Source organism: Arachis ipaensis, chromosome B10 (assembly GCF_059453495.1).
Source record: "Arachis ipaensis isolate K30076 ecotype BB chromosome B10, ASM5945349v1, whole genome shotgun sequence".
Classification (NCBI taxonomy): domain Eukaryota; kingdom Viridiplantae; phylum Streptophyta; class Magnoliopsida; order Fabales; family Fabaceae; genus Arachis; species Arachis ipaensis.
This window is the reverse complement of record NC_142435.1, coordinates 102930479-102940987: the sequence shown is the minus strand read 5'-3', so window position 1 is coordinate 102940987 and position 10509 is coordinate 102930479. Positions and strand designations below refer to the sequence as shown.

Below are 10509 nucleotides of genomic sequence, written 5' to 3'. Positions count from 1 at the left end.
CTTCTTAAAAAGATCGGCCAAATCAACAGGAAAGCCCAATAAAGTGCCCAAATAGAGGAACACGACCCAAATCCAAAGGCAATCCAAGCCTATAGAAATAAAGGCGGTTCCCTTGAAGATAAGCTGACTTCACCCAAAATAAGATAAGATAAGATAACTAACTTATCTTATCAGAAAGATCAGCCCACACTATTATAAATACACTGGAGCACCCAGGTATAACTCATACTCTGATTCTACTAAAAACATGTTTAATACCCATGCTAACTTAAGTATCGAAGTCTCTTGCAGGTACCCCCCACCTTCCGGTGATCAAGGATCAGCAGTGTAGCCAGTCCAACAAGTCGGACACGACAGCTCCGGCCGCCACCCATCAGCCGGACACATCATCTCCGACCCATACAGAAGATCTCGTCCGAGATCGACCTACAGTTTCAGGTAACCCTCGGAACAGACACCAAACTTAAAATTTTTAGAAAATCAAACACAAATTTTCAAAAATTTAAAGGAAAACACAAAGAAGACACAAAACTTAGAATTTTTAAAGATCAAGAAAGAACTAAGAGCATGCAAATTCGAAAAATTGAAAGAAAATAAAAGCATGCAATTGACACCAAACTTAAAATATGAAACTAAACTCAAATAAAAGACTCAAATTTAGTGACTCTAAATCAACAAAAATAAATTATTCCTAATCTAAGCAACAAGATAAACCGTCAGTTGTCCAAACTCGAACAATCCCCGGCAACAGCGCCAAAAACTTGGTGCACGAAATCACAATCACACTTTTGCAATTCCGCACAACTAACCAGCAAGTGCACTAGGTCGTCCAAGTAATACCTTACGTGAGTAAGGGTCAATCCCACGGAGATTGTTGGCTTGAAGCAAGCTATGGTTATCTTGTAATTCTTAGTAGTCAGGATATCAGTAATGATTCTTAGTTTTAATTGTAAAAAGTAAAAGAACATGAAATAAATACTTGTTATGCAGTAATGGAGAACAGGTTGAGGTTTTGGAGATGCTCTGTCGTCTGAATCTCTATTTTCCTAATGTCTTCGTCTTCACCCACGCAAGGTTCCTTCCATGGCAAGCTGTATGTTGGTGGATCACCGTTGTCAATGGCTACCATCCGTCCTCTCAGTGAAAACGGTCCAAATGCGTTGTCACCCCACAGCTAATCATCTGTCGGTTCTCACTTATGTTGGAATAGGATCTATTGATCCTTTTGTGTCTGTCACTACGCCCAGCACTCGCGAGTTTGATGCTCGTCACAGTCATCCCTTCCCAAATCCTACTCGGAATACCACAGACAAGGTTTAGACTTTCTGGATCTCAGGAATTCCTGCCAATTGATTCTAGCTTATACCACGAAGACTCCAATCTTTCGGAATGGAGGCTAAGAGATACACACTCATGCTATTACAGATAGAACGGAATTGGTTGTCAGGCAAGCGTTCATAGGTGAGAATGATGATGAGTGTCACAGATCATCACATTCATCAGGTTGAAGTGCGAGTGAATATGTTAGAATAGAAACAAGCATGATTGAATGGAAAACAGTAGTAATTGCATTAATTCATCGAGATACAGTAGAGCTTCTGATGAGCGGATAATTTATACACTTTTTGGCATTGGTTTTACATAGTTTTTAGTATGATTTAGTTAGTTTTTAGTATAATTTTATTAGTTTTTAAATAAAAATCACATTTTTAGACTTTACTATGAGTTTGTGTGTTTTTCTGTGATTTCAGGTATTTCTGGCTGAAATTGAAGGACTTGAGCAAAAATCAGATTCAGAGGCTGAAGAAGGACTGCAGATACTGTTGGATTCTGACCTCCCTTCACTCAAAGTGAATTTTCTGGAGCTACACAACTTCAAATGGCGCGCTGTCAAATGCGTTTGAAAGTAGACATCCAGGGCTTTCCAACAATATATAATAGTCCATACTTTGCTCGAGTTTAGATGACGCAAACTGGCATTCAACGCCAGCTTCCTGCCTTATTCTGGAGTTAAACGCCAGAAACAGGTTGCAAAGTGGAGTTAAACGCCAGAAACAGGTTACAAACTGGCGTTCAACTCCAAGAGAAGCCTCTACACGTGAAAGCTCAATGCTCAGCCCAAGCACACACCAAGTGGGCCCCGGAAGTGGATTTCTGCATCAATTACTCATTTCTGTAAACCCTAGTAACTAGTCTGATATAAATAGGACCTTTTACTATTGTATTAGACATCTTTGATCAGTTTATGCTATCTTAGACCTTTATGGGGGCTGGCCATTCGGCCATGCCTGGACCATTATCACTTATGTATTTTCAACGGTAGAGTTTCTACACACCATAGATTAAGGTGTGGAGCTCTGCTGTTCCTCATGAATTAATGCAAAGTACTATTGTTTTTTTATTCAACTCAAGCCTATTTCTCATCTAAGATATACACTTGTTCTTCAACCTGAGGAAGGTGATGATCCGTGACACTCATCATCATTCTCACCCATGAACGCGTGCCTGACAACCACCTTTGTTCTACTTGCAATCGCTTAAGTGCATATCTCTTAGCCTTCTGGTTCATGACGCATGGTTACCTTGCCTGACAACCGAGCCTTCCATTCCATGAGATCAGAGTCTTTGTGGTATAGGCTAGAATTATTGGCGGCCATTCTTGAGATCCGGAAAGTCTAAACCTTGTCTGTGGTATTCCGAGTAGGATCTGGGAAGGGATGGCTGTGACGAGCTTCAAACTCGCGAGCGCTGGGCATAGTGACAGACGCAAAAGGATGACTGAATCCTATTCCAGTATGATCGAGAACCGACAGATGAATAGTCGTGCAGTGACAGCGCATTTTGGACCATTTTCACTGAGAGGACCGGATGTAGCCATTGACAATGGTGATGCCCTGCATAAGCTTTCCATGGAAGGGAGTAGGAATGATTGGATGAAGACAACAGAAAAGCAGAGGTTCAGGAGGAACGAAAGCATCTCTATACGCTTATCTGAAATTCTCACCAATGAATTACATAAGTATCTATATCCTAGTTTATATTTTATTTATATTTTTATTATCAATTCACCATAACCATTTGAATCCGCCTGACTGAGATTTACAAGGTGACCATAGCTTGTTTCAAGCCGACAATCTCCGTGGGATCGACCCTTACTCACGTAAGGTTTATTACTTGGACGACCCAGTGCACTTGCTGGTTTGTTGTGCGAAATTGTGACAAACTGTGATTCACGTTTGAGAGCACCAAGTCTTTGGCGCCATTGTTGATGATCACAATTTCATGCACCAAGTTTTTGGTGCCGTTGCCGGGGATTGTTCGAGTTTGGACAACTGACGGTTCATCTTGTTGCTCAGATTAGGTAATTTTATTTTATTTTTAAGCTCTTTTATTTCTTATTTTCGACAAATATAAAAAAAATTATAAAATCATAAAATCAAAAATAATTTGATGTTTCTTGTTTGAGTCTAGTGTCAAATTGTAAGTTTGGTGTCAATTGCATGTTTTTAATTTTTATTTAAATTTTCGAAAAACTCATGCATTATGTTCTTCATGATCTTCACGTTGTTCTTGATGAATTTCTTTGTTTGATCATTGCATTTTTATGTTTTGTATCTTTTCTTGTTTTTCATATGCATTCTTGAATTATTAGTGTCTCAGCATTAAAAATTTCTAAGTTTGGTGTCTTGCATGTTTTTCTTTTCTTAAAAGCTTTCAAAAATAAGTCTTGATGTTCATCTTGATCTTCAAAGTGTTCTTGGTGTTCATCTTGACATTCAAAGTGTTCTTGCATGCATTGTGTGTTTTGATTCATAATTTTCATGTTTTGAATCCTTTTATTGTTTTCCTCTTTCATCATTAAAAATTCAAAAATAAAAAAAATATCTTTCCCTTTTTCTCTCATAAATTTTCGAAAATTTGAGTTGAGTTTTTCAAAAATTTTTAAAATCTAGTTGTTTCTTATGAGTCAAATCAAATTTTCAATTTAAAAATCCTATCTTTTTCAAATCTTTTTCAAAAATCAAATCTTTTTCAATTTTTCTTTCATATTTTCGAAAATTTTAAATTTTGATTTTCAAAATCTTTTTCTTATTTCTATTTCATATTTTTGAAATTAATGCTAACAATCAATGTGATTGATTCAAAATTTTTAAGTTTGTTACTTGCCTATTAAGAAAGGTTCAATCTTTAAATTTTAAATCATATCTTTTTAGTTTCTTGTTAGTCAAGTAATCAACTTTAATTTTCAAAATCAAATCTTTTTAAATTTCTTTTTCAAATATTTTTCAAAATAAATTTCAATCACATGTTTTTCAAAATTAATTTCAAAATCTTTTCTAAATTCTTATCTTTTCAAAATTTGATTTTCAAATCTTTTTCAATTAACTACTTAACTTTTTGTTTGATTCTTATCTTTTTCAAAACTACCTAACTAACTCTCTCTCTCTAATTTTCGAAAATCGCTTCCCTCTTTTTCAAAATTCAATTTTAATTAACTAATTATTTTAAATTTTAATTTAAATTAGTTTCTTTTTTCCTTCTTATTTTCGAATTCTAACTTTAATTTTAAATTAAAAACGAAAATATTTTTAATTTATTTTATTTTATTTTCGAATTCTCTTATCTCTCATCTCCTTCTATTTATTCATTTATCAACTAACATCCCTCTTTCACTCAAAAAATTCGAACCCACTCCTCTCCCCTGTGTTTGGATTCTTATCTTTTTCTTTTGCTACTCTTCTCTTCTTATACTTACATAAGGAATATCTATACTGTGACATAGAGGATTCCATATTTTCTTTTGTGTTCTCTTCTTTTTCATATGAGCAGGAACAAGGATAAGAATATTCTTGTTGAAGCTGATCCTGAACCTGAAAGGACTCTGAAGAGGAAGCTAAGGGAAGCTAAAGCACAACTCTCTGGAGAAAATCTGACTGAAAATTTCGAAAAAGAAGGAGACATGGCCAAAAATAATAACAAGGCAAGAAAGATGCTTGGAGACTTTACTGTACTAAATTCCAACTTACATGGAAGAAGCATCTCAATCCCTGCGATTGGAGCAAACAATTTTGAGCTAAAGCCTCAACTAGTTTCTCTGATGCAACAGAATTGCAAGTTGCATGGACTTCCATCAGAAGATCCTTTTCAGTTCTTAACTGAGTTCTTGCAGATCTGTGATACTGTTAAGACCAATGGGGTTGACTCTGAGGTCTACAGGCTTATGCTTTTCCCGTTTGCTGTAAGAGACAGAGCTAGAATATGGTTGGACTCTCAACCTAAAGATAGCCTGAACTCTTGGGATAAGCTGGTCACGGCTTTCTTAGCCAAGTTCTTTCCTCCTCAAAAGCTTAGCAAGCTTAGAGTGGATGTTCAAACCTTCAGACAAAAAGAAGGTGAATCCCTCTATGAAGCTTGGAAGAGATACAAGGAACTGACTAAAAAGTGTCCTTCTGACATGCTTTCAGAATGGACCATCCTGGATAGATTCTATGATGGTCTGTCTAAACTATCAAAGATGTCATTGGACCATTCTGCAGGTGGATCCATTCACCTAAAGAAAACGCCTGCAGAAGCTCAGGAACTCATTGACATGGTTCCAAATAACCAGTTCATGTACACTTCTGAAAGGAATCCTGTGAGTAATGGGATGCCTCAGAGGAAGGGAGTTCTTGAAATTGATACTCTGAATGCCATATTGGCTCAGAATAAAATATTGACTCAGTAAGTCAATATGATTTCTCAGAGTCTGAATGGATTACAAGCTGCATCCAACAGTACTCAAGAGGTATCTTCTAAAGAAGAAGCTTATGATCCTGAGAATCCTGCAATAGCAGAGGTGAATTACATGGGGGAACCCTATGGGAATACCTATAATCCCTCATGGAAAAATCATCCAAATTTCTCATGGAAGGATCAACAAAAGCCTCAACAAGGCTTTAATAATGGTGGAAGAAACAGGTTTAGCAATAGCAAGCCTTTTCCATCATCCACTCAGCAACAGACAGAGAATTCTGAGCAAAATCCATCTAGCTTAGCAAATATAGTCTCTGATCTATCTAAGGCTACTTTCAGTTTCATGAATGAAACAAGGTCCTCCATTAGAAATTTCGAGGCACAAGTGGGCCAGCTGAGTAAAAGGGTCACTGAAACTCCCCCTAGTACTCTCCCAAGCAATACAGAAGAAAATCCAAAGAGAGAGTGCAAGGCCATTGATTTGACCATCATGGCCGAACCTAAAAGGGAGGAGAAGGACGTGAATCCTAGTGAGGAAGACCTTCTGGGATGCTCAGTGACCAATAAGGAGTTTCTCTTTGAGGAACGAAAGGAATCCGAGGCTCATCTAGATACCATAGAGATTCCATTGAACCTCCTTCTGCCCTTCATGAGCTCTGATGAGTATTCTTCCTCTGAAAAGGATGAAGACATTACTGAAGAGCAAGTTGCCAAGTACCTTGGTGCAATCATGAAGCTGAATGCCAAATTATTTGGTAATGAGACTTGGGAAGACGAACCTCCCTTGCTCACCAATGAAATAAATGCATTGGATAGGCAGAAATTACCTCAAAAGAAATAGGATCCTGGTAAATTCTTAATTCCCTGTAACATAGGCACCATGACCTTTGAGAAGGCTCTGTGTGACCTGGGGTCAGGAATAAACTTAATGCCACTCTCTGTAATGGAGAAACTTGGGATCTTTGAGGTGCAAGCTGCTAGAATCTCATTAGAGATGGCAGACAACTCAAGAAAACAGGCTTATGGACTAGTAGAGGACGTGTTAGTAAAGGTTAAAGGCCTTTACATCCCTGCTGATTTCATAATCCTAGACACTGGGAAGGATGATGATGAATCCATCATCCTTGGAAGACCCTTCCTAGCCACAGCAAGAGCTGTGATTGATGTGGACAGAGGAGAATTGATCCTTCAACTGATTGAGGACAACCTTGTGTTTAAAACTCAAGGATCTCCTTCTGTAACCATGGAGAGTAAGCATGAAAAGCTTCTCTCACTACAGAGTCAACCAAAGCCCCCACAGTCAAACTATAAGTTTGGTGTTGGGAGGCCACAACCAAACTCTAAGTTAGGTGTTGAACCCCCACATTCAAACTCTAAGTTTGGTGTTGGGAGGTTCCAACAATGCTCTGAACATCTGTAAGGCTCCATGAGAGCTCACTGTCAAGCTATTGACATTAAAGAAGTGCTTGTTGGGAGGCAACCTAATGTTATTTAATTATATCTATTTTATTTTATTATTATTTCGTGTTTTATTAGGTTGATGATCATGTGGAGTCACAAAAACTACTGAAAAATCAAAAACAGAATAAAAAATAGCATTAAAAATAGCACACCCTGGAGGAGGAGTATTATGTCGTTTAAACGCCAGAAACAAGCATCTGTCTGGCGTTTAACGCCAGAAACAAGCATCTGTCTGGCGTTTAACGCCAGAAACAAGCACCAAGCTGGTGTTTAACGCTAGAAACAAGCATCTACCTGGCGTTAAATGCCAGAAACAGGCTACATTTGGGCGTTTAACGCCAGAAACAAGCAGCAGTCTGGCGTTAAACGCCAAGATTGCACAGCAAGGGCATTTTACACGCCTAATTAGAGCAGGGATGTTAAGTCCTTGGCCCTACTGGATCTGTGGACCCCACAGGATCTGTAGATCCCACAGGATTCCTACCACTTTTTCTCTCCTCTTCACACCTTTTCATAACCCTTGATGAGCGGATATTTTATACGCTTTTTGGGGTTAATTTCACATAGTTTTGAGTATGTTCTAGTTAGTTTTTAGTCTATTTTCATTAGTTTTTAGGAAAAATTCATATTTCTGGACTTTACTATGAGTTGTGTGTTTTTCTGTAATTTCAGGTATTTTTCTGGCTGAAATTGAAGGAGCTGAGCAAAAATCTGATTCAGGCTGAAAAAGGACTGCTGATGTTGTTGGATTCTGACCTCCCTGCACTCAAAGTGGATTTTCTGGAGCTACAGAACTCAAAATGGCATTCTTCCAATTGCGTTGGAAAGTAGACATCTAGGGCTTTCCAGCAATATATAATAGTCCATACTTTGCACAAGGATAGACGATGTAAACTGGCGTTCAACGCTAGTTCTCTGCCCAATTCTGGCGTCCAGCGCCAGAAAAGGATCAAAAGCTGGAGTTGAACGCCCAAACTGGCACATAAACTGGCATTCAACTCCACAAATGGCCTCTGCACGTGACTTGCTTAAATCTCAGCCCCAGCACACACCAAGTGGGCCCCAGAAGTGGATCTCTGCATCATCCATCATAGTCTACTCACTTTTTGTAAACCTAGGCTACTAGTTTAGTATTTAAACAACTTTTAGAGACTTATTTTGTATCTCATGACATTTTAGATCTAAACTTTGTACTCTTTGACGGCATGAGTCTCTAAACTCCATTGTTGGGGGTGAGGAGCTCTACTGTGTCTCGATGAATTAATGCAAGTAATTCTGTTTTCCATTCAAACACGCTTGTTCCTATCTAAGATGTTCATTCGCGCTTAACTGTGATGAAGGTGATGATCCATGACAATCATCACCTTCCTCAAACCATGAACGTGTGCCTGACAACCACCTCCGTTCTATATCCGATTGAATGAGTGTCTCTTAGATTCCTTAATCAGAATCTCCGTGGTATAAGCTAGAATTGATGGCGGCATTCATGAGAATCCGGAAACTCTAAACCTTGTCTGTGGTATTCCGAGTAGGATTCAATGATCGAATGACTGTGACGAGCTTCAAACTCGCGAGTGCTGGGCATTAGTGACAGACGCAAAAGGATGAAGAATCCTATTCCAGTATGATCGAGAACCGACAGATGATTAGCCGTGCTGTGACAGAGCATGCGAGCATATTCTTCACTGAGAGGATGGGATGTAGCCATTGACGACGGTGATCCCCTACATACAGCTTGCCATAGGAGGACGTGCGTGCGTGAGCAAGAAGACAGAGGAAAGCAGAGATTCAGAAGACAAAGCATCTCCAAAACTCCAACATATTCTCCATTACTGCATAACAAGTAACCTTTAATCCATGTTCTCTTGTCTATTTGCAATTCAACTGATAAACATAATTGACTTCCTGACTAAGATTTACAAAATAACCATAGATTGCTTCAATCCAACAATCTCTGTGGGATTCGACCCTTACTCACGTAAGGTATTACTTGGACGACCCAGTGCACTTGCTGGTTAGTGGTACGAGTTGTGAAAAGTGTGATTCACAATTTGTGCACCAAGTTTTTGGCGCCGTTGCCGGAGATTGTTCGTGTTTGGACAACTAACGGTTTATTTTGTTGCTTAGATTAGGAAAAATTTCTCTTTTTGTTTAGAGTCTCGTATTATTGTCGTGTTAAAATCTTAGAATCCTTATTTTCTTATTAAACCTTTTTCAAAAATAATTTTTCTATTAAATCCTGTGCCAAACTTTAAGTTTGGTGTTTTCTTGTTGATTTTTCTTAAAATTTTCAAAAATTTATTTTGGTTTTCTAAAAATTTTAAGTTTGGTGTTCTTCCTTCATGTTCTTGTGTTCTTGTGAGCCTTCAAAGTGTTCTTGAGTTTTTCTTGTGTCTTGATCTTAAAATTTTTAAGTTTGGTGTTCCTTGGTGTTTTCCCTCCAAAAATTTTCGAAAATAAGGAGCATTAGATCTAAAAATTTTAAATCTTGTGCTATCTTATTGTTTTTCTCTTTCCTCTTAAAAATCAAAAATATCTTTTCTCTCTATTTTAAAAACAAATTTTCGAAATATATTTCTAAAATTCAGATTTTTTATTTCAAAATTTAAAACTTTTTTTTCAAAATCATCATATCCTTTTTAAAACTTCCTAACCAGTTTCTCTCTCCTTAGTTTTTTTTGAAAATCTTCACTCAATTTTTATTTATTTTATTTTAATTTATTTCATTTTCGAAATAAATTTATAAATAAATAAATAAAAATATTTTTTCTATTTTACATCATCTCCCTTTCTCTATCATGGACCTAAGCGGAAATGAACAGTCCAGGAGGACTTTGGGGTCATATTCTAACCCCTCTACTGCTTCATATGGGAGTAGTATCTGCATACCCTCCATTGGAGCCAGTAGCTTTGAGTTGAATCCTCAACTCATTATCATGGTGCAGCAAAGTTGCCAGTATTCCGGTCTTCCACAGGAAGAACCTACAGAGTTTCTGGCACAGTTTTTACAAATTGCTGACACAGTACATGATAAAGAAATAGATCAGGATGTCTACAGACTATTACTGTTTCCATTTGCTGTAAAAGATCAAGCTAAGAGGTGGTTGAATAACCAACCTAAAGCCAGCATAAGGACATGGAAACAGCTGACAGAAAAGTTCCTGAATCAATATTTCCCTCCAAAAAGGATGACACAGCTAAGGCTGGACATCCAAGGATTTAAACAAGGAGATAATGAATCTCTTTATGATGCCTGGGAGAGATACAGGGAGATGCTACGAAAATGCCCCTCTGAAATGTTTTCAGAGTGGGTTC

General features: G+C 37.7%; 1 non-coding gene across 1 annotated transcript; it reads right to left on the bottom strand.

Moving 5' to 3' along the window:
* Nucleotides 1-5353: 5353 nt before the first annotated feature.
* LOC148581129 (small nucleolar RNA R71) lies at nt 5354-5461 on the bottom strand. Its single transcript, XR_015895667.1, has one exon. It is a non-coding gene; the product is annotated as a small nucleolar RNA R71 (small nucleolar RNA).
* Nucleotides 5462-10509: the final 5048 nt, after the last annotated feature.